At 39.2% G+C, this 25,671-nt stretch overlaps 1 long non-coding RNA gene across 1 annotated transcript; it reads left to right on the top strand.

The window, feature by feature from the left end:
* Positions 1 to 2,789: 2,789 nt before the first annotated feature.
* On the top strand, positions 2,790 to 24,668 carry LOC101157765 (uncharacterized). Its single transcript, XR_177348.5, has 3 exons — positions 2,790 to 3,191; positions 14,268 to 14,364; positions 24,339 to 24,668. It is a non-coding gene; the product is annotated as an uncharacterized LOC101157765 (long non-coding RNA).
* Positions 24,669 to 25,671: the final 1,003 nt, after the last annotated feature.

Below are 25,671 nucleotides of genomic sequence, written 5' to 3' on the forward strand. Positions count from 1 at the left end.
CACTTAAACTGATACTGTTTTTAGGATGTTATTTACCATAAATAAATACATTTCCCCAAAAGAAGCTACTGAGACTCAACCACTTCTTCGCATTTACAACCACAACCTCACAGTAATACCACATTGTCGTCATCCACAATCAACGGCTTCCTAGGAACCGATGAGCATGGCAGGACAGCGAATATGAGAACAGGTGTTTTGAAATTGCGCAGCATGCAAAGCCATCAGTGGGTTTTTAAAGTTTAACGGCTTCTGAAAGCTTCTTTCGTCACAGAGAATGATGCTACCAGTTCACAAAACATTGGTCTAAATATAGGGCTTGAGCATGCAGCAGATTAGCTTTGCGCTGAGATGGGGTCTATAAGACACAGCTTTCTATGTGACTGGCAGGGCTTTGAACTCTACAGCTAAAACTCCACTGTGGGTTTATCTGCACATGTCTTTCTATATTAGCCTATTCCATACACATTTATTTTCTTTCTAAAGAATGAGTATGCTATACTGCACCTGCAATTGTTTCAGACACACAGAAAAATGCAGGACAATAAAAAATGTACAAATTAGGGCTTGTTTTAGGTGGGAGCCTCTTACTCTTTAAGGAAGGGTGACAAGTTTTGTTTTTCTCAACTCTCAGCTATGCATCATACAACCTAGTATCCCCTAAGAGGACTTTCTAGAATCCTGTTTTAGCAAAGAATACTATAATTGTAGGATTTTATTTGCCTTTGAAGTGTAATTACACATAACCTACCGCTCTTGCACTCACATCAGCAAAATAAGTTTGCTGAGATACCATGAGTGCAGCGTGTGACCCATTTTGCCGTAGCAGGGTTTTGCTTTCATAACAACTGTGAATGCATGAATGTATGAATACATAAACTTAATACACCGCGATGATGCTATGTGACAAGCTTTTAAATCTTGAAAAGGAAGTGCTAGGCTGGTTCCTGGTAAAAATGCTACTGTCACCCGTCCAGTCATAATACCGCTAGACATGACTCCCCTGAGGCAACAGACATAACAGTAGTGAAAGCAGTTACTACAGGGCAAGAAAAGAAAAGCTTAGTTTATGGTCAAAAGTAAAAAAAAAACGTTCAAAAATCTAGCACATGTGGCATGTTGTGTGATTTATTACTTATTTTTTAAGTGTGGCAGCAAGCCTGGAAACCCTTAGACCTGCTTCTTTAGCAGTTAATAATCAGTGTTTCACGGTGCTGGAGGAGCAAAGCGCAGATAATGTTTTGTGTAGAGATAACGCCTTGCCTTATTCCTGCCGCCTCCCGTTAACATGGGAGACAAATGGAACGGGTGCATCGCCTTGGAGCCTTCCAAACGAGGGTGTCTGCCATGGAGTGAAGTGAAGGCGGAGGTGGAGGAAGAGGGGAAAAAAAAAAGGAGGGGAGGCAAGTGCCACAAAAATCAGGGAGCGGTTGCTCGACCCTCGCGGCACATTACGGCAGCAGTCAAGTGAATGTGAAAACAAGGGAAAGCTTTGCGGAATATCAATTTAATGCTGCAGCCTGAGCAGGGGAACATGCGTGCTCCAGATTACATGCGCTCTATTTCCCACCCATACAGAACCTTGAGTTCCTCCATCTCCACACTCCAGAGAGACAGAGAGAGGATGCTCTTTTATGTGTCGTTACCCTCTGTGAAGTCCAACTGTGCAGAGAATCAATATGGAAGTGAAGAACAAAGTACAACACCATAACTAAGAGGCAAATATCATGCTACTTTAATAGTATTAATTTAAAAGAGAATATAATTTAGACCCATGTTCTGGTTGTTACCTGCATATCTTTAGGCCTTCCTTTCAATCAGCTCCATGTCTCTTTAATAATGTAGTAGCATGGAAACATTCCAGATGAAAAAAAATATCAAGATTGGATTGGATCATTTAAACCTATAGGGATAAAGCTTCTGGAATAACTGCATTGATTCATATTCATATTTAAGAGACTAAACATAAATGTGTCACTTAAACTTAAAATTGAAAAACAAATGAAATTTCATGTGAGTTAATGGTAGTTGTATTAATTAAATTGTCTTAGGCAAACCAAATAATAGATTTTATTTTATAGAAATTTATGGCATTTTGGGGGCAAATAAATTAGTATCTTTAGCTTTTAGCCAAGAAAATAAACTTTTACTTCTGAAATTATTTAGCCGGCATGATAAAACTGTTTTCAAAACCAAATAATTCTAATTTACAGTTTGAAATGTTAATTTGACATCACGACAATCCAGTATGGTAGTCATGATCTGCACATGTTTTTGTTTTTGTGGTATAAGATAAAAGTACTAATGTGTGTGTGTGTGTGTGTGTGTGTGTGTGTGTGTGTGTGTGTGTGCGTGTGTGTGTGTGTGTGTGTGTGTGTGTGTGTGTGTGTGTGTGTGGAGCTCCCAGGAACATCTTTACATCATCAGTTGAGTTACCAGGCCAAAATAGTGAATCCAACCAAAATAAAAAATAAAAACGTAAAAAATAAAACAAAGAAAAAGACATAATTTGGGATTAACAATTATAACAATACAGATTCCATCGGTTTTCATTCATTTATACTCATTAAAGTCATATTTTATTTAGTAGATCTTTTATAAGTTTTCATCAGGATTCAAGTTTTCCCCTCTTGAAATCTATCTATGAATAGGAGCCAGAGTTTGAGCTTGCAGGCTACCATGCCGTTCACTTCTACCAAAGCCAAAGGAATCAAATACCATATCGCAGGAACAATTTGTCATTTATGACCCCCTCCTTTCTCTCTTGAAAATTACGAAGAGTGAGCCACACTCACATTCTTGCACACAGCCAAGTGAGGAGGCGCCTCCGCATCCGTCCTGGGCCAATGGCGCACAGAGTAGCCTTATCATACTTCTACCCTGCTGGCCAATGGCGCACCTCTCCCCGGCTCACATGACGCCTTTCTGTGCGCTCCCTGTCCTCTCAGCGCGCAATCCCGGCGAGTGCAGGCATCACTGAAGACCTGACATCGACGGAATCGGACGTCCACTGTCCTCACCACGGGCGACGAGGTGATATCTTTACGCGAAGCGCACCTCCCTACGATGAAGCAGAGCTCTGTCGATGGGGATGACCCGCGCCTTGCTTCAGGAAGACACTTTTTTGTCCCTGTCCGAGCGGAAAGACGCAGCGGCGAACCAGTAACGCCCAGAACTTATTGAAATGAATTGTGAGTGGGTTATGTTTTTCCACCTTTTAATTGATTTATTAATCACTAAAAGTGTTTAAACAATCAGTTTGCTTTATAATCTGCTAGTTCAAATGGGATTTGTCAAATAGAGAATTGTGCGCTCTACTTCTGCAACCTTTGCGTTTTATCCTTTTGTTGTCATACAAAATGCAATTTCAACATATATGATCTCTTTATAGAATTGAACACATGTAACGTCAGCTTATGATTGAATGATAAGAGTGCATTTAGTGCTGATCTTGCCCGGATTCTTTGTGCGCCTCTGTAGGTTTTCTCATTGTGCGCGTGTGGCTGTCTGTGCGCAGCGCCATAGCATGAAATATAGATAAAAGCACACGGTAAACCCGTTGACCCCAGTCAGGCAGCCAGGCATGCAGGCTGTGCAACCGGTCCACACGGCTCAATGAGGACAATTAAGGGGGGGGGGGGCAACAGAAGGAAAAATAAATGGAGTACTTGAAGCTGACTAAAACAAGGCTGCACTTCACTTCAATCCGCCAGGAAGGATAAGGGTGGATCTTTAAATTGTGTCACTTAAAAGGCAAGATGTAAGCAAAAAGTACTAAAATACACAAAACAAAATCTTTCAAAAACCATTTTCCCAGACATAAATTCTTGTCAAATTTATTGAATTTCCTCTATGAGGTCATGTCACTCACTGAACCCTTTTATTGATTGGAAATTAGGGGGTGCTGGGGGTCAGGCAGTAGGATGTGTGTGTGTTGGGGGGGGGCTGCAAAATTTATGTACACTTGGAAGTCAGAGCAAAAATAGATTTGCACAGATTTTTATTCCGTGCCTCCTGCACAATCAGAGGGAAAGAGCGGGGGACCAGAGCCATTTGATGTTTTGAAAGGCTTCAGATGGCTTTAATTAGGACCTATAAAATCTGTCTGCCCTGTTCTCTGAGGCAGCGGTCTGGAGGAGCGAGAAAGGAGGGGAACTGGGGGGGGGGGGGGGGGGGGGGGGCAAACCAACACAGAAAGTCACTCCACCAAAGAATTGTCTAATCAAATTTTTATAAGCCTCCTCTTTTCTTCTCATCACTCCCTCCCTTGCCTTCCACCCTCCCTTCCTTGATGCTAGTGGTATGTAGTCAGCGCTCCTGTTCCCTCTTTGTCTGACTGCTGTGTTATCTACATTTACCCCACCTCCACCCCATTCTCCCGCCACCATGAACCTAACAATCGCCTGTGGTTCCAGACACCTGAGGGCTAGACAAAATGAATGGTACAAGTTGAAGTCTGTCTGGAGTGAAGTTGGTTGATTGGCTTGGCCAGTTCCTGCTTCTGTTGCTTTCCTTTGCTCCCCATCCCCAATCAAGACATACTGTGTTGTTTGTTAGTTTGTGTCTTTGCATACGTGACACCAGCCAGTGTGCAGACAGTCTATGGATGTTGGATAGAGTGTGGGTGACTCACAAAGCTGCAACACACACACACACACCCTGGAGGAAACATCAAAGACTTCTTCAGTGTTCTATTTTGCGTGCATCTCACTGTGTGTGCGCGCTGCTGAGTCTTAAAGGCTATGCTGTAAAGGCGAGCATCGACGAGAACAAAGTTCTTCTGCTGTGCTGCGACACGGCTTTTTTACACACACTGTGCTATATGTGTATATAGTTATAAACCTCGCAAAAAAAACTATGATCCATCATGTTGTTGTTTTTTTGTTTGTTTATAAGCCTTTTCTTATTGGTTGATATGAATCATTGGTCTTAACTCATTGAAAAGGATTACGGTCCTTGAAACTTTAACGTCTCATTCTTAATGAACAGAACTGAAATGCTTTTAGATTCAGAAGAAAGTCTAAAATGTTAAAAAAAATCCACTTTAAAGCTTCATTTTGTTAGTTGAGGCTTTGTTTGAGATGCACTTGGGCTTCGATGGTGGTTGTCTTTAGGTCAGTGATGAAGCTGGTGTGATGTATGATGTTCGGTTACCAAAAATTCAAGAAGTTGTTGAAATTTTTATGCAATAATTGCTTTTCTCTGACAAATCTGTCTGTTGCTGTATTTTCCATAGTCTTTGTTTTTTGTGATGTGTCTTGGTTAGGGATTACATCATTTTGTGTCTGTACGGTTAGCTTGGTACCAAGCTAATCTCCCTCGCAAAAAAAAAACAAAAACAAACGGCTGGTTGGATCCTTTGTTTGACACCGTTTTCTATTCCAAGTGGAACAAGAGGTTATTTTTTGTACATGACCAGTTTTTTTTTTTTTTTCTGTGTCCATCGTCGATAAACTTGTTTGTTGGAGGATTATCCCTCAACAGCTGGAAGGGTTGTCTCTCTGCATCAACAACAATGTAATCTTCTCAAACGGGATGTTTTGAAGAAGAAGTGCTGGTAGAATCTGCTCAGTACTGAAATTGACATCCTTCCTCGTCTTTGTGTGCGTTTTTTTTTTTTTTTTTTTGACTGAGTGTCACGGCATCAAGGAGATTTGAGGCTGTGTCTTCTTCTGCCATCCTTTGAAGAGGGAAGTAATAAAAAGCTCAATGGGAGCAACAAGCCGTTCCTCCCTCTTGCACTTTGAGTCTCTCTACCTGGAGATGAATAGGAGGCCCCTCCATTACATAGGGGGAAAGGAGAACATTTTATTGAAGGCTGAGGATGTGGGGGATGATCTATAAACACTTGGTGTGAATTAGTCTAATTTTTTAGAAAAAAATACAATACATTGAAGGTACATGTTTTGCCCTATATAAAGAGATATTGCTTCTGTGTAAACAACCAAAAGAAGAAAGAGTATCAATTAACTTGAATTTTGCTTTGGAGTGAAAATAACAAATTCTGTAGCTTCAATTATACTTTAAGAATATAGCAGTCTTCATATTTTGGCAGTTAAACATTTGTTGGACATTCGTAAACCTGCAAAAATAGTTTTTTTTAACTTGCATTAGGAAATTAAGCTATCATTCGGAATTGAAATTCTCAATCTATTCACTTACCAGGGTAGCTTTTCCTGGGAAAAGTCCCCGCTGAGAAGAGGTTAATTGTTTTTTTTCTTCATCTCCATCCGAGGAGAGAAAATAGTTGAACAGGAGGGATAATTGAGTTGCTGATAGTTGAGTAGGTTATGGATTACTGTGGTTTTCTGAAGTAGAATAGAAAAGGAGGTGATCGCGGTAGGAAGGAGTGAAGGGAAAGGAAGGAAGGGGCGTGAGAGGCCCATGTTGCGCGATTCAGCCGCAGGGGTTGTCTGGCCTCCTTAAGAAGAGGGAGAACTCCAACACTGTTTGGCCCATGAGGTGACCCTTGGCCTCTTGCTTGCCCCTCCCTGCTCCAGGTGCAAGCCCTCACTGCTGGCAGCTTACACACAGATTCTCTCTACAAGCCAATTTTTCACACAAGGCATGCACTGGGGGGAAGCACCATATGAAAACTCAACCCTAACATTCACAGTTTAACCCCCCCCCCCGCGTCTTCCCTTTTTGCCTTTCTATTGTCTGGTGTTCAATGTCTAACAATGTTTTTTTTTTTTTTTTATAAAAGTTAGAGTGCTGTGATGGGTGTGGGAATGCCACATCCAGTTAGGATAAATGTTTAATACTACCTCAGCAAATCACCTTTACTAAAGGTTTCTTCATGTAATTAATGAGTGTTAATAAAATTCAAGAAAACCTAAATTAAGTGAGCCCTTTTGCATGGCCCCTTGTTCAAACCTCCATGAGGTTAATGAAGCAATTTACATACTCTCTGCAGCCTTCTAAGTAGACTGATGACGTTTGCGTTACCGTCTCTGCACCAGCGCACCCTTCTGTTAAAAACAGAGGAATGTGTCTGTTCCTCAGAGGTCAATGAGCACATTTCAATGTTAAGCCTCAGCTCCAAAAACATAAAAATCATTGGTAATGGGATTTGCTGATTAATTTGCTTTTATTTACGCGCCTACATTTTATTTACCTTTTGCAAAAGGATAGAAGTAAGCCGTTATTTTTCACCAAAAGGAATAAGTCATAAGTGCAGATGAAACCCCAGACCCATGGAGCCCTAGGGAGTGACAAACATAACAAAAGTAAAGCAACAGCCCCCCTCAAAAAAAAAAATAAATAAAATATAAAATATATATATATATATATATTTTATTTATTTTATATATATATATATATACACACACACATATATCACTGTGTCACCGGAAAAAATGATTGAGATTGGAAGGAAGAATAAAGAGGATTAGTATCTGTCCATCCCTGTGCCATCCCCATCTGGGAGATCACATTACAAATAGTGTTCTGGAAGTAGAGGAACAAAATGAGGTATTTCGGCAATCAATACAGTAATGTGCAAGAAGATGGATATTATTAAAAAAAAAGAAAAAAAGAAATCAAAGGCCCTGGCTGGCACAACCATCATCTTGCGTTGCCTGCTGGAATCAGATAAGGAGTCGGTGCCTTCCAGTAAAGGATGTTCGGCCCCGGGGCAGTTCAGCCTGACGGATATCCTTTTGACTGGCAGACCAATTCTATCTGGAAACGGACAAAATCAAAACATTTAGGCAAGTATCTCCAGTTTTGGCTCACGGAGACATAAAAAGGGGCAAATTATGGTTTGGTGGTCTGAATTAAACAAGGTTCTGAGCAGTTTGGAGAAAAGGTCCTTTTGCAACCCCTCTGCTGTCCTGTAAGCAAGATGCTTTTCACCACATACATCACGAATATGATTTCAACAAAACCAAATCACTTCAGCATTATGCTTACAGTGTGTCAGAACTAGTGCGAGTGCTTGTCTCAGATTAGTTCTTTGTACTGTGAGGAAAGAGGGAAGGCGGAGTGGAGGAGTGTTGCGGGGGGGTTGCAAGATGGGGGAACAATACAGACACAATCCCAGTTGAAAGAAATGATTTGCACAATTTTCTGAAAGAAGTATTTGTCCGGTTGGATGGTTCTATCAAAGCCCAACAGACATGGCGGTGCATGATTTAAATGACGTGGTGAGCTACAAAGCCGACGAGATGTCGGGTGCGAGTCATTTCTCAGCTGAACGCTCTCCAGGTAAACGCAGATAATGTGCTCTCGAGTTTCTCCTTCTTAAAGAAGTCTCATTTTTACAGATGGCTCTGACACGAGCTCCGCCGGAGCTTCTGTTCTCGGAGCTTAGCTTGTACAACAGTCACTCGAGAAGATAAAAAGACATCATGGCCACACTTCATGTCTGTGATTTCATCCCAGTAAAAAGTATTGCTGGAAAGTTCAGTCTTTTTTTTTGATACCCTTTAATTTTAATCTTCTCACTCATTTTCTAAGACCTTTAAGATGCTTACTACTAATCCCTTGAATATGAGTGATAAACTCAAACAAGAAAGGTAAGTGAGCAGTGGATATAATGAAGTGACGACTGTGATTTTTAAAGCTTTGCATTGAATCATTTGCGCCTATTGTTACCTTCAATTTTAAAAACCCCGCAGTTTTCCTGGGGACACTTCTTTCCAAGCCATTTGTACTTGAAAACTTCCTGAGGATGAACTGCAGATTTTTGAGTTTTATCGTCAATGAGGGACCATTGGGCATAATGAAGTTCTGTTTCCCAGCGTGAGTTTGGGAGGCTCATGATTACAAATGCTTCTCTCATTGTCTCCCATCATCTCGGCCCTAATTGAAGACAATATAATGAGACAATGGGGTCTCGCTCATCATTCTGCATCAGTGGCATTCTCTTTGGAACGTGCCAATCTGTTATAAGTTGGGCAGAATTGGTGGGCGGGATGCATCTGTATATTTGAACACGCTCAAGCTTGTTTAATTTGGACCAAGAAGATGGACAATTAACCTCCAGCTCCCAAGGGGGCTGTTCATTTTGGTCAGCTTCCCCACTTCATGGCTGCCTGCCCTTGTAAACACTCCTAGACGTGTCTGGGATATGCTTCATGGGGGTGGGGCAGGGTTTGTTGGCGGGAAGGTCTGCCACTGGAGGAGCTGTCTTGGATGATTAGGACGGCAGAATGAAGAGGGTCCCTCTGTGCCTGGCCCCTTTCACCTGACTAATATGCTCTGAATAACTCTGCCTCCACCCTGCGCTTGTTGTGGGTTTTGGCGGGAGTTTAGTATGAGGGGGAGGGAATGGGGACTAGGTATTGCTGTGGTGAAAGTGTTTGTCATCTGCCCCCTGGAGGCCTACATTGGCCCCTTTGTCTGTCTGCCAGGGCGATAAACTTAAATCACACACGCTGCACTTATGCAATCCTAACATCTTAAGTTTTAAAGAGAGGATTAGCAACTAAAATCCAAAATCTAAGTTTAAATTAATAGAAATCACCTTTTTCTTGTATAGTTTTACATAAATTAAAGCTTGTTTTATGGTATTTGTGCAGAGGGTAATTTTTTGGGGTTGCAACCAAGTGATCTAAAATGCGTCTATAGTTTCAAAAAGTCCATCTTTGTATGAAAATTAAAGAAAGAAAAAAGAAAAGATTCATTCAACACTGCACAAAGACCAACAAAGACACTACTGAGTCCCAGCCAGATATCACAAGTTAGACGGAAAACACAAAAAAGTCTTGCAGTACTCTGAGGAGGCAAAGTCTAGCTGTGACTGATAACATTTCTGCAGGTTTTAAGTTCTGAGGGATAAATGGCCTCTACGGCTTTTCAGTTTAAGTCATTTCACAATTTGGAAAACCCAACGCATTCCTCATTCCCATTAGGAAAATAAACTTGAAAACAGCCTTCTAATATCCCCAATTTGATTATGTTTGAAATGTAAGTGTTAATGACTCTTAGGAATTATAAAATTGATTTTCCCCATGATTGTGGTAGATGTGTTCAAAGCTACAGTAATGGCCTTACATTACCTAAATGTGCCTTAAACCACATTTTGAATTTGCTTTCACAGAGAAAGGCATTCTAATATCCAGCATCAAGTGTCATTTAAGGTTTTTTTTGTGATTGATTAACATGCATCGGTGCATTAGATTAAAAAGGTAAAGGCATGAAGTTTATTAATTGTTTCTTCCATATGAAAACATATTCAGTCCGAGAATAAGCGATTTAAAAAAAATAAGGCTACACCTTCTTTTGACATTGATTAGTTCTTTTTCGTGGTTTCAATCATTTCTTTTCAGAAATTTTACCTGGATGGGTATTGAGGAGTCTTCTTGAAAGACAGAACAGAAAGTATAAAGAGAAATATATGCATAATATCTAAACATGATCACTCATACCTGCTTTAGAAAGTTTTTGACCAATGTTGAGGTACCTTAAAGTGCAGAATCTATCAAAGCCACTATATGTGTGCTGCAAAAACAAACCCATCATCCTTAATTGCAACGTTTTCTCAAAATAAACCAAGCATTAACATTTTGCCCAAAATATTAGATTAAAAACATTTTTTTTAGTCTTTTATGATCAGTGTGATCAAATGAAGAAATACATTTTTTCATTCATTTTTTAGATTTTTTTCCCCTCCATGCCAGATGTATGTTTTTCTGGCAACACATCACTGACCATCTATTAAACTGGAATTTTGAAACAGCAGTTAAGAAACATTGAGTACAGAATACTTCTGACCCTTTGTCATATTATAATAGTGTCACATTCATGTATTTCAGTCTCATCCTATTACTATAAAACATAATGTAAAATTTTATTGCCAATGTAAAGACAGTACAGCAACAATTTAATCAGATAAAGAAATAATACAGAAACTCTTTGATGTCATACTTAAAGACCCACTCCAATCATCTTTTGATCTATTGTAAAAGTGTTCCCAGTGGTATTTTAAATATGATAATGTCAATAAAAACAAAAAGTAGTTTTCTAGGATATAGTTTCTGCAGCGCTGCAGGAGTTTATTAGAAATTTGCCTCTGAGTTGTGGGCAGAACTGTTAGCGTAAGGCCTCCTCCATTTGCTATCATCCATCTGTTTACATGCTCTCCCGCTAGCTTACAGCCCCTCCCAACCTCAAACATAATATTTGCGATGCAGCAAAAATGGGGGGCGATATTGGAGCTATCCTGCCGTGTAGTTTTGAGCTAGATGCCAGCTTAGACTAGAGAAAAACCTTTTTGGGTATATTTGATTGCAAATGGATACATAGGAATGGAGCAGTGCAGGGAACTTCATGTGGCCTGCCAATTGTAGCACCTATGTCAATGTCCAAACCATTTCAGCTGCTTTTTTCTTTATCTGCTCTTGATTTGATTTAAGTAGAGAAATACCCAGAATCTTTAATTATGTCCTCCATCATGAGAAAAATGCTAAAAGAACATGTTAAAAACACCAAAAACATGATTTTTAATTGGTGTGGGTCTTTAAATATATACATAGATATCAAATATGTCAAAGTTAAAGAAATGCAGTAAATTACTTTCTTTTATTGTGGAATTATTTTGGATGTTCCTAAATGTATATAAGAAGCACATTCTCTGCTGATTGTGTAAGCTGCATTTAGTGGCTTTACACCAATATTCATTATAACAGCTTGACATTTGGGTTAGAGAGGTGAAATGTGACATATTTTTGTGGATTTTGTCTGCCTTGTTTTTTATGCAGTTGAAAAAACATCTTCTGGATTTTTCTCTATAACCTTTGTGTCAGTTTCTTTTTAATTTTTTTATGGCTAACATTTTTTTTGGAAAGCAGACAAAATGTCATAGAAGTTTGTGTGTTTAGGAACGAGCTCTTATATGTTTTGTCCATAACTCTTGGATTTATGGACAAGATGGTGCTAGTCTGAACGACTAACCATTTTGAAGAAGAAGGGAAGTCATCAAAGAAGCTTCAATTTTTAGTATGATTTCTGAAGCTCACTGATATATTGAAATTTCTAAATAACACAAAACTCCTCATAAGACAAGAACACTTCAAAATGATGCACATAAGTTCTCCAACAAGGACAACAAACTCTCAGTTCCTTGGATCTAATATTTTTTAAGGGTTTGAATTAATATACACTAGATAAACTGAGATCCTGAAATAAAAGATGCCAACTTCAGGGCAGAATCACTGTGTGGACAGGAAGCCCTCAAGGTTTAGAGCATGTTTGCCATATTTTACCCAGGGGCATTCAACAGTCTGTACATGCAGAAACAGATACACACAGTTGGAAGCCCAAGCTACTGTTTTCCCTCATATCGCAGCAGGAGTCTGTCTTCATCTGTTCTATTGATTAATGAAGTAGGCGCAGCGGGTGTCACATGGAGGCAGGCGTCCTGAAGGAAGGCCGTGGGTTTGCGCAGGCGGCACAGACGAGCCACGCAAAAACTCATGCATCCTCTGGAGCTGTATCTGTCATGTACTCCCTGTCTGTCACAGCAGACACTGTGGAAAATGGCAGCTACGACACAGAATTCCATTTCTGAGAGAGGTGGCTCACATGTGGTTACAACACCAAAACACACCACGCCCTCTTCTCTCAAGCACTATATGCATCTTAGACTGTGAGTGCACTTAAGCTGGAAAGACTTTTTTTTCTTCTTTTCAATAAATCTGTTTGTAGATTAGTTGGGGTTAATGATCCAATTGCCCCGAAGCGGCAGGAGAGTCCCTGTGCGCGCACATGTGTGTTTTGACTATTAGATCCTCCTCTTCTCTCCTGTCTCCCTTACTTCCCATTGAGACATTCCTCAGGCACCATTAGAAGAGCAGTATTTATGCTATAAAGAACCTGTGTTTGCAGAGCCATGACTGGGACCACGGCTAAAACTGTCTTGACTAACCTCAGAGGCCAATCCCGGTATTTTCTTTGCCTATATGAGAAGTCATGAGCTGGGGACCCAAGAGCTGTTTTTAGAACTTTTCCATTTAAATGTCATGCATTTTTGACAAATAAAAAACAAAGCTATGTATTAGGAAACGCATATATGTAAATATATGTTTTTTTAAATTTGGTGGTCAGTTTTATGTTGACATTGGAGTTTAAAATTAGCTTCCCGTCTAAACCAGAAGTGGTCCCCTGCAAATGAAATTCAGCAGTGCTGAGTCTAGCGAAGTCGGCGGGTTCACTGAGGGTGTGGTCAGCTGAAACCCACCGTCTTTCCCCACAAACTCTTTTAGAAGACAGCCTCTCATGCAAGGCTGGATAGACAGAACAGTGTGTTAAATAGAAAGAGAGGGGAGGGGGGGGTGCATTTTTTTAAATGACCTCCCTCCACCTACATTTTTCCTTCTTCGTTCCTTCTCTTCCTCTCCTCTGGTGTTCCTGTTGAGGCATGTCTTCGTACCCGCCAACCAGCATCACTTAGAGCAGGGATAAGGGGGAATGGGGGAGGTGGGGAGAACAGACAAAGAAGCACTGTCGCTGCCTTGTTCGAGGGTCCACACCCGACTGGAGGGGAGCTCTTCGGAGGGGCGCAGATGAAGAAAGAGTGACTGTGGAGGTTTATCACTGAGAAAAAGAGATTAGAATGAATGGGAGGGTAGCAGAGTTGGCTGTTCTGTTTACAGTAATAAAGAGAACAAGCAGTGCCAGTCATTTTCTTTTTTTCACCCGTGCAGCTGGCACACTCGCAGTAATGCCACAGTTTGAGGGGAGTGTGCGTGAGTGACAGGGGAGGGATGAGGTTGGTGCATTGTTTTCTGGCCTTTGTGCCAATATTTGCTTAACCCCTCATGCTTTATCTGTGCAGCTGTTTGCTACAAATGAGATGGCGAAAAGAATGTTTGTGTGCTCAATGGTGGCTGTCACAGCTGTTAGCAATTTCATCAGAACACTGTAAGACACCCGCTCCATGCAGACTCACAAAACACACCATGTCAATTGTTTCAAAGGCGTACAGCCATGATAAAATTATCCAAATGGTGCATGTCAACTCAGAATATATCAACAAAAGAAAGGGGTGGGAAAAAAAGACATATTACCAAAGCCAACACAGTGTGCAAGTTTTTTTTTTTACAGCCACCTTATTAGTTTTCATCCTGTGAGCTATTTTTTCCAGCAAGTAACAGAAGTTTTAGTTAATAAGCATTTTTGTTTAAGCCATGAACTAAATTAATTTTTGAATAATATCCTAAAACAGCAGTCTTTTTTAAAGATGTTTTTTTAAAGCTTTTTATTCAACAAATAGAATACTAAGTGTGTTTCTTTCTCTTCTTCTCTTCGCTTTTCTATGTTAGGTCTTAAAAAGATGCTGGCACAAGGATAGTGCTTTCTGCGTGTTGGCCCTCACCAAAAAGAAGAAGGAAGCAGTTGCAGAGAAGAGATTAAAGAGATGTAAGAAAGCTCGGTTTTCTTCCTGTCTCACCCTCCATCTTTGTTGCTCCTCCACCTGGTTCTCTGGGTCAGTTATGCACCTGGAGCGGGTTTGATGTTTGCATGTGTGCATGCTTTTTGTTAGGTCTGAGACTAAGCATGCTTGTTTTGTGTCTTTTGGAGCAACAGTCGGCAGGTGAAGAGCCTATCATCCTGTCTGAGTCATCCACTGCAGCCCCACTTCACTAGTGTTTGCATCTTCTGTTTTTTCACATTCATTTCTCAGAGTTGATGAAGTGTCCGCCAGAAGTTTTTGTAACGATGTTTTCATTGTTGTTGTGTCGGATTAACCGTTTGAGTTTTACAAAAAACTAAACGAAGAATCCTGAATTTTAAAGATGGTCTGCATAATCACCCATTTATTTGAAATTCAGAAAGAGCATGACTCAAAGCTCCTATATTCACATAATTAACTTTTTTCTTTTTAGAAGACTTATGAAATATCTAAAACATAATTTATTGTACAAACTGAAGAAAAGAATAAAGATCACTGGAGAAGCAACAGATATTAAATATATCTTTATTTTTTTTAACAAATAGAAAAGAGGTGTTGGGAGAATCACACAACCAAGTACTATCAGAACGATTTTTGTAGAAAACTTTTATTTATCGATAATCCTTTTACAGAATCTTCCTAGAAAGTCACTTAAAAAAATCTGTAAAAAAAGTGTCTTATGGCAAGTGACTGTGAATATTATATAACGTGTAGAGAATCCCATCCTAAAAGTTACAACACCTACTTAATTAAAGCTCAATCTGAGGAATGTTTCTCTACCCAAATACCCTGTTTTCCATGTAGTTTTTGAGCGGAGCTGAAGTTAAGCAGGTCTTCACAAACTGTAGGCGAGCTGTGAAGGTGGAGGCGGAGACTACTTAGCATATTCATAGAACCACACATTCTAAATGAGGCAACGGTGTTGAAGTACATATAAGCTCTTTTAAATCAAGAGCGGATTACTTTCACAGGAAAGAAAAATATAGATAAGGAGTTTTGAAGAGCTGAAATAAGCTTTTAGTGCTTCAACAAATGCTGGTATATGAACTTTAAATCCACACCGCATAGAACATTTTTTAAAATGCAAAATCTTTCATTTTCATGTTATCTCTATTCATGGATGTGTATTTGAAAATATGCACTTTTAAAAAAAATTAACATTTCTTTGTTTAATATAACATGAATCCCGTATGGCACTGTCAAACTCATCCAGTGCTTGCACAAATCATTTATAAAATATATATAGAATCCAGTGAAAAGTAGGAAAGAAAAATAAATATTTTAGAGATCTGGTGAAGGAAGAAAAAGAAAATACATTTTTACCTTGATAAACAGCATAGCCTCAAGGCACAATACAGAAAAGAAGCCCGGTGAGGAGCCACCTTATTGTTTTAACCAAGTTTTAGCGGTTCCCATAGTGAGCAGTTTCTCAGAGACTAATCTTCCTCTCTCAGTGTGAGGCTGCAGCAGTACTGGATCATCGACTTTCATGCAGCCATTAACAGAGCGTTTGCATCTGCGTCTGGTAAACCGCTATACACAGACAGATGGACGGTTAAAGAGGAAAGGCAGAGGAAGAAGAAAGAAAAATGTTGTTTCCTTCAGTTCTTCTCTGCCTCCCTTTTGTTGAAAACACTCTTCCACTTCAACCTTCAACCCAGAGGTTATTATAGCAACGATGTGATTTTTCTTCAAAGCTTTTATTGGCTTCCTTCCAGGCTGCTTTCATTCAGACATAATTCCATCCGTCATTCCTTATGTTCTTCTTTTAATACACTAAAAATACAGGATATTACTCTTTGACTGAAATTGTTATTTTTTTAAAAACAAATTACTTTCAATAAAGTCATTTTGTTCATTTGACTGTTTAAAATTGTGTGTGTGGGGGGGGGCTTTAGTAGGATTTTTGCTTCAAGTTGATATTAATTTATTTCTTTTTTCTGGGTAAGTTTGCTTTCTTAAGAGCCCGAGCCTGTCTTCTAGCTCTTAATTTTTTAGTATGCCTTCGCAAACCAACTGGTCCTTTGTGTTCCCACTCTTTTAAGCCATCAGTTCCATAATCTTTCCCAATTGTCCCTTTTTTCCTCTTTATATTTATAATTACTTTTACAAATGGGTGTTCTATTTTCTTCTGTTAGACATTGAACAAAAAAACTCCAACTTTGTACCCAAAATACAAGAATAATGCATTTAGAGAAATGACCTACTGGCCAAATTGCTCTTTAAAAGCAAACAAAACAATCAAAAATAGTCAGTTCTGTACTTGTTTGAAGTAGAAATGTCTTCTTTCATCATCCCTTAGATGCATGTATTATGTATTTGTCATGTGGGATTTGTGCAGGCAAATGTTGCTCTACACAACCCCATTGTTTAAGGGACTTGTCAAAAGCTGCATGAGTCGAAGGAAGACAGAAAGACAAGAGGTGAAGAATGTTGTGAAAAAATATCCCAACATGGTCCTACTGCTTCCTCTTCCCCCCTTTTTTCCTCTCAAGGGCATCTTCCCATTGAACGAGAGCTTTTAGAAGCCACCAAGTTTGTCAAGGGTCCTGCTCACAGCATGCCAGTTGGGCCATGCCATGCTGACAGCCAACAGGGGGCTGATTGCTTGCTGTACCTGGCTCCACTCATTAACTCTTTCACTGTCAGTATTCAGACTAACACAATAGATGGCTGCTGTTACTTGAAGGATCCAGGGCCGGTGCTGTTATAGACTTCTGCATGTTCCAGGGAACGGCACCAAAGTGACCAAAAGAGCCTTACTTTGGGGCCACGTGGATTCTGGCACGGCCCAGCTGATATGCTGTGAGTAAGCCCCAAACTGGACTCGACTCGAGAGGCAGGCCTTTGGTGTCCATTTGTACAAATGAAGCCAAGGCTCAAGCCACAGCTTGCCACTAGGTTTCATTTTTCAAATGCACGCATACAGGAAAATGACAAGCAGATGAGTCACTCTGTCTTGTCATATTGATTTACTGCCGCACTGGGGGACAGAGCGAGTAATTGTTAGTTTCATGCTCTCGCAAAATAGCCAGTGCACGATGCACAATAGTCTGGAATTATGAGGATGAATACCCTCTTAGCTGGGGAGTGACCATGAAAACCTACAGGACAAGTGGTGAAAGAACTGTCTGCATAAAGGACTGAGTGAAACAACAGAGTGCTTTTCTGTCAAAGACACATTCACAAGGTGGAGGCTCAGAAGGAGCTGTTGTGTATAAAGCCACCACGATTTGAGATAAAGATGAAAAGACTGATGATGTGGAGTGGGGGGCCAGACAAGAACTCAGAGTGGAAGTTAACGACAAAGAGAAACAGATGCCATTTGTAGCGTTATCTTCAAAAAATCAGAAAAATAATTGTCCTTTGATTGCTCTTCCCCTTTAGATCAAAGTGTTGAAATAAAAAAAATAAAAAAAACACTAAAATTATCGTCAATGATTACTTTAGAGTTGCCTTGCGAGAAAACAAGGATTAATGGAGAGTGACAGAATGGCATTAGAGGAAAAACAGAAACACACGGAGAAGGAATATAACCCACAAAGGTGCTATTCAAGTCCAATACAAATCCTAAATCAGGCTGTAAAAAGCATAAATGGGAAAAAGATTTTTATAGACTCAGCAGGAGAAGCCTGCAAATGACTGTGCTTCCACAAGCAAGGCTATGTTAACTGAGAAAAGTGACGTTTCAGAATGAAAAACATTTTCATTTCATTAACTTCTTGATTCAAACTTCATTTTCAAACCCACGTGGAAACAAGAGTGAACAGAATTTTTTGAGAACTGCGAATATTCTCTCACTTTTACATGAGAAATATAATATAGTTTATTTATGGCACAGACCCAGATGTAATGGAGTTATAGAGAAAGTGGGTTTTCTGATTTCATAGACAAAACTAGTGTTAGCTGATGGAAATAAAAATAGGTTAGATAGTGGTTATTACAAATTTATTGACTTACAGTAATGTAGCTTGGATGTCATTTAGGGAATTTTATTTCAGCTACCCCTTTGTTCATTTTCCCTTTGATACCTAAATTCTAGTAATTTTACCTTTAGTTCAACACTTACGAGTCTAACTTATACCTGATTTGTTGATGAGTCGTCAGGGCCAAACTGCCACAGTGCAGGAACCGTCTAACACTTGGCTTTCTTGTGCCGGGCTTCACCGTTGGGTAAACGGATGAAAGAGCAGTCAAAGGCAGTCTCCTAGGCTTTTCATAATGCGTCCCGAGAGGAGACAAAGGCCTGCATTCACTGCTGTGTGTCGATAAGACCTATCATTAGTCTGCCATTGGAGGTATTACTGACACACACAAACACTTGCACGGATGTACACAGCATGCTGTCGGGTACTCATTCTAGCACCCATTTTTTTTTTCCACACGGCACGCATAAATATTCCCGTGCGTGCCAGAGGGGAAAGAGGCAGCCAGGCTTGACTTGAATCGTATAAAAGCAGAGGAGTGGACCCCCTGCTGCTTTCCCATCACAGCAGAAATCCCTCTGCCTCACACAGCAGTGGCATCCATACTCAACTATATGTTGTGTTCATGTATTTATGCTCCTTTCAGTATAGCTGCAACTTTTGGCAGCGTTTACGCACTTATAGATAAGAAATGCCAGTTCCTATGTAAATGATGCATCTATAAACAGAAAAAAAACGCTCTCACATTTATTTATTTATTTATTTATTAGGGTAATATCTTGCAAGAATCTGTAGATTAGACATTTTTTCAGTCATTTACCACATCCAAAGCTTTGGGTTGGATTAAAATCTATGCAACTGATTTGCAGAATATTAACCAACTAATAAGACTAAGAAAATAATTTAATTTATGTCAATAAATTAGAAATACTTTTTTTGTGTAAGCCAATTTTTGTCCTCCACTTTGCCATTATTTTGTACAATTTTTTTAAATAACAAATTGTGGGTAAACCATTTCTCTCTTTCCATTGAAAGCATCAGTACATGTCTAACAGTTTGTAATGTAAAGCTTCTGTCCGCAGTAAAGCAGATTGATGAATTCCAACCAAATGGTTAAAAGGGCCCGTAAAAACCGGCAGTCATCTTGATGATGGAACTCCTTGTTTACAGTAATAATACCAATGTCCTTGAATAAATGAACTATTGACTTATTGATGAGAAAATGGGACACGTGTTAGATTTATTTAGGAAGATAGGAGTGAAATTAGGTGCAGAGGAGGAGCTGTTCTTTATGGGAGTTTGTGTGTCTGTCAGTTCAGAGGGAGGGGAGGTGGGAAGGTGGCACTGCTGTCTTGGCTCTAAGTAGATGATGGACCGTAGCTCGTATTCCCATTCTCTCTCATTAGGTCGTCCCCACGAGAATATATGAGGTTACTTACCTTCCTTTGCTCCCTGCCGAATGCCGAGCATCGGATCAGGGTCATTAGCCTTGCTACTTGGAACAAATGGCTTTCGATAGCATCTCAGCTAAACTACAACTGAAGCAGATTAACTCCTTCATCCTTGAAGGAAAGTATTGATAACAATTGGAAGGACAAAGTTTATTTTTAGTTATTTTTGTTATGCATTTCAGAGAATCTTTTTTTAGCTCCAGAAATTGACAGTGTTTTCTTTCTTGGGTCTTGGAATTCGGCTGCTCTACAGCGAAACATCACAGCTGATTGCTTGAGAAACAAAAAACACAGATGGAGAAATGGGCAGCAGATCAAAGCACAAGGAGGATTTGTCTGGCAGATAAGTCACTGGGGTCCCGCCTGAGCAGAGCTTCTCATTGTGCTTCTGTATGTGCTTTCATGTTTATATGTGCACGCTACGCGAAAACTCCAAACAATGTAAATTTGAGGTCATGCAAGAGAACTCCATCTTCTCAAGATCCTCTTTTGTTGAGCAGTTTCTTCCACGTGGCCCCCCATTCAGTTATGCAGTGGTGTAACATAGCAAAGTAAAAAATACTTTAATACAGTATCTGTACTTTTAGTTGTTTTTTTTGCCATCTTTAATATTTACTTGGGTATTTTCGGGATTCCCTTTGCAGTAAAAGTGCAAAATATACTGTATCAAAGAATAAAACTAAAAAAAAAATGTGGGAAAATGTTTTTTTTCACTGCATTAAAAATTCTTCATAATTCCTCAAAAGCCTTGTACGTGTGCCTAAACACCTAAAAACCTCGGTATTACATTTGTATCATTTATTTTTCTCTAATTCGTATTTAAAATTAAGTTACCTGAAGCTTGTGTCTATCTTAACTTTGTTGGGTGATATTTATTAGGGAGTCATACAACACAGTTTATCTTAATTAACATCAAAATAAAGCAACAATAGACATTTTGGGTTTGAATCAAGAGATTGAGAAGAGATCTCTCAACTTGTCTTTCATTGTTGCACATGTGATCAGGTTTAAAAGCATTCTAAACGCAATAATATCACCCTAACCTCTACTTTTTCCATACTTTAGTTAGTGCAAACAAAACTATTTTTTATACTTAAATCTGTTTTATTTCGGATACATAAAGACTTTTGGTCAACTAGAATTTTAATGGACAAATTTAACATTTATTGGTAAATTTCTTGCAGAGTCAATACAAAGTTCCTTTTTACAACACTGCAGATGTCTTTCCCTCTATTTACAAAGTGTGTATCATTTTGCAATCATTAATATTAAAACTTTATTAGCTCATAACATTTTGAAAATCATTTACTGTATTGTTGAAACTTGCTAAATTATTGTCTGGTTCTGCTGGAGTCTTTACAAGTTTCCTTATGGAAGATGAGATAATGACTGTAACAAATCAAATTGCTTTTGTCAACTCAGAGAAAATACAGTTTTAAGAAAAAGTGTGACACTTAATATGTTTGTTTTCATCTAAGGTTAGCATGTTCACCAAAATGATTTTTCCATAAGTCATCGGGGTGAGGTTTGTGGCCCATCGACTCAGGGTGGTGGCGGTGAAGGGGGGGGGGGGGTCAGAGGTCTGTTTTGAGCAGAAAGACACTCCCAGAGGATGGATATAATTAAGAGTAGCTGTTTTTGGTGGAGGGTTTTTGGGTAAATGTTCTGGGTGGTCTAGCTCTACATATTACAAACAGGCGAAATATTTCCAATAAAAAATAGACAACGCACAGAGATTGACATATATGGTGAAAGGAAGGAAAGTAGGTGGTCCCTTTGTTTACCGCTATGCTACCTACGTTGGTTGTTTGGTTGGGGCGCAGCAGAATTGATCAAAGTAGCTGGTAAATATATCCGACATTCACAAATGCACACCTAAATGGGACTGCTGTGCTTTAGATGTTTAATTTTAGCCTCTCCTATAAGCCTGTATTTAGGCTAACAGTGGAAGCTATATGATACAAAAGGGGTTCATGTTACCATAAAAGCCATAAAGATTTATTTTATTATTGTTTTTGAAATATGTTGGGGTTTTTTTTGGGTGATTTTAATTGTTATTTTTTTTATTTATTTTTATTTATTTTTTGAATGAGCAAAAGATTTCATTTCTTAGGTAAAACGAGAGTAAAAATATTATTAACATCTATCTGACAGTCTTATATCATGTCAAACCTCTTAATTTAAGTTTACTGCATTTTCTATTTACCCGCTATCATATTTTTGGAAAATCCATAACATTTGTTAGTTATTTATTGGGAGTTTATGGACTTACAACCTTGTCAATTTTCTATTCTATATTGGACAAATCTGGAAACTAGCTGCAGTTCATTTGAAGCTGCCATCAATTTGGAGAGAAGGAATAACAACTGCACTGCCAGTCAAACCCACAACAAGGGCTTTTTGAGCACTCCTGATTAATAGTTTCTTCTTGTTAACACAAACACACATCAAAACTTCACATACCTGTTAATTTACAGCCTTTTTATCATCTCAGTTCAGTTATTTAGCCTGATGGGAAAACATAGACGCAAACTGTTGCATTTTTAACACATCAGTTCCTCCGCTCGCTCTCTGTCGGGGCTTTAAGATGGACTTACCTTCCCTGCATTTTGCAAGTCTGCTTAGTGAAGCGTGAAGGAAGTGAGAATGCAGGAAAAGGGAGTAATGGAAGAAAATAAAACTTGTTAGGGAATGGTTACAAAAATCAGCAAATTAATAAATAAAACCTAGTAATTACCATGCACACAAAAAAAGCATAAGTAGTTCATCCTGACAAATAGTAAATCATATATTGTGGCAGATGTCAGTGTATAATAATTCAGAAGAGAAAAACTGCAAAGAAGCAGTTAGTAGACATGAAAGGTTTAATTTTTTCATGCACAGTGAGCAGGTTTCACAGCGCTGCCCTGTTTCATAGTATTTAACATCAAAGTGAGGTATGAACAATTGAGGCAATTTTTCTTACAGCCAAGGTCAGTCATTGTTCTTTCTCTGTAAATGCGGATCTAGACTGAGAGGAACGCAGGAAAACCATATTTAACTGTCCCGTTACAGCATTTTTATCCTTTGCCTAAGACTTAAGATGGATTTTTGTCTTGTAGGGGTCTTTTGGCAAGTTTTTGTATCATTCTGCAATGATACTCTTGTTTTTGGGATAAACTTAAAGTCCTTCAGTGTAGCGCATTTGCACATCTACAGATCTTCATTTACTTACATCCAGCTGCATACGTTTTTTTTGCCAAAGGGTAAAACAATCTTACAGCATAGATGATGGAAGTAAAAAAAAAAGGACTCAGAGGGACTACTTAAAGAATGAACAGTAGGTTGCAGAAAGATCTCATTAATGTGGCTAAAGAGGCTTAAAAAAAAAGAAGCAATAATGAAGATAACTTCCACCGGATCTTTGATGTGCTTATTCACCCCAAATTACCAGCTGCTTTCAGGATGCACACGATGACTCATTACCCGACACAATGGGAGGCCAAATGAATCAAAGAAAATTTCTGGGGATACAAGAAATAACATAAAAGTACGGAGACGAGTCAACAGAAAAACGGACAGATAATTATTATAATCCTTGTTTTTTTCCACAAAAATTACATGAAGTTGACAGATATGTACTATAGCTTCATGAAAAAAGAGTGCTAAATTATTATTATTTTGACAAATCAAGATACAAGGTGTGATACTGCAGAAAATGTGTATATATTAGTCAAAAATAATGTACACATGCATAATTTTGTAGAAGGAGTCCAGCATGCGTTAAATTCTGCTGCTTTGCTTTTTCTTCTCACCCCCTTCATCTGGTCAGCCTATGATTTTATACTCTGAAATTTTCTTTTTGATATTTCATTCTGTCTCGCATCCCTCTCAACCTCATCGTGCTCCGGGAATATTAGAGCCATCTCTACAGCATAGAATGCATTACGATTACACATAATACACAAATTTGGAATTATGTTAAAAAAAAAAAAACGCCTTTATTACAAACACGTTACACGGGTAGCTGCGTTTTTTTAATTGACCCGGATCTGATTTTTGCACTCAGCAAATAGACTTTGATTTTATATTTTTACAAAAGTGGTGGTTTTCTGTGCTAAAAGCACCTTTGTTTCTTTCCCTAATAAATCACTTTAATGTACACACGTGCTGGCTCCACATCCGTGTTTCTCAAGACCACCCAGGGTGTTGATAGTCTTTTGGTTCAGAGTGGGCTGCTTGTTCGTATAAAATCACGTGAGTTCTCTGGAGGGGCTAGCTTATTAAAGCAAATATTCTTCCGACATCCGTCACTGCACCTCAATAATTCGAGGCCCTCTCACCTCCACGAACATACAGTCGGAAATGGAGCCACACGTGAACCCCTAAGTGTTATTGTGGAAAACAGAGGAATACAACAATATGATTCAGTTGTCTGTGTGTCTGTGTCCGTGTTTGCGTATGTGTATATCAGCTGTACTCTTGGGTCAGTGAGTGTGTGTTGCATTTCAATGACAATGTTTTACCATACGACACCTGAATTTCATCCTAAGCTTTCTTCTCCCCTGTTTGTTTTCTGCCCAGGTCCAGACATGAAGGAGGCACGCAAGCGTACACACACGCTCAGCGAAATGGCACCTTGAGGCTGTCTGCGGTCTACCACCACCCCACCCCATTCACACACACACACACCTACACACACACACAACTGTTACAGTAAAGGAAGAGACCACCGAGTCAGAAAGATAATAATAACGGAAACGCTTGAAAACAAACCCATTATCCACCCTTGTTTTCTTCATTGAATTCAATGTTTTAATCAAATGAGCATGTGATTCATTAGGACAAGTTGGATTGTCTGTTCTACACTTTAAGTAGTTTTTTTTAATAAAAAAAAAAACTAATTTATACAAATTCTTGATCTATTTGAGCCTTTATGTTCATGCTCCATTTTTTTCTGTCACTCAAAATCTGTCTTGACAGGTTTAACAGCTCCACATCTGTTTCAACCCTCCACAACCAATTCATGTGACCCACCCAGAGTCCCTCCCAGGCTTCCCAGCTTCCTGCAAAGTATACCTCTAAAAGAAAAATGACTGGGGAAAAAAACTCTTGCGTGCTAAATTTATGGTGCAGCATTGCGGGAAAACCCTCCCTCGCTGTCTTAGTATTCACTTTCGTCCTACTCCTTCTCTACTTTGACTGAGTTTGAGAAAACTTCTTTCAAACGAAAATAAAATGCTTTTCATACTAGTTTGCATCCCCAATGTTGTACTCTAAATTTAGAGCAAGGGCTGCAAGATACAAAATTAGCTTTTCTTTTCAATAATGTTTGCTTAAAATTCCTTGGCTTTAACTGGTACACATCATTTCTAACAGAAATTTCTAAAGAAAATTCCTCATCAGTATAAAAACACTGATTCGTTTCAAAGAACATTTCCTTTATAACTTCTAAAAATACCTTACTTAGAATGGGTGTAAAATAACACGCAGGATGAGCTGAGATGGAATAAAGAAAAGCTTGGTTTCTACAGCTTAAACTGTGTCATAAAATCAGCGCAGCATGTTTAAATGCAGCTTAAATAGGAAAAGTGCATCATTTACTCCCAGCTTTAGGTTAACTGACGGCCCCACCCTCACAGCGGCCGTGTCACTAACCAGCACTAATGATACACTCCATCATTCCAGCTCCCTCTGCACAGGGGCTAGCTTGGTTAACCGTCGGCCGAGGGTGTGTGTGTGTGGGTGTGTGTGTGTGTGGATACATGCTTCGGCTATCAAAGCACTTTAGAATCAGAGAGCGAAGAACTCACACTGCTAATGGATGTGTCTATTGATGTTCCTATTTAGCAGCTCACTGTAAACGATAGGGCAATGATTGTGTTGAAGATGGAAGGAGGAGGAGGAGGACTGGGGG

This window comes from Oryzias latipes, chromosome 4, assembly GCF_053564925.1.
Source record: "Oryzias latipes strain Hd-rR chromosome 4, Olatipes_Hd-rR_3.1".
Taxonomy (NCBI): Eukaryota; Metazoa; Chordata; class Actinopteri; order Beloniformes; family Adrianichthyidae; genus Oryzias; species Oryzias latipes.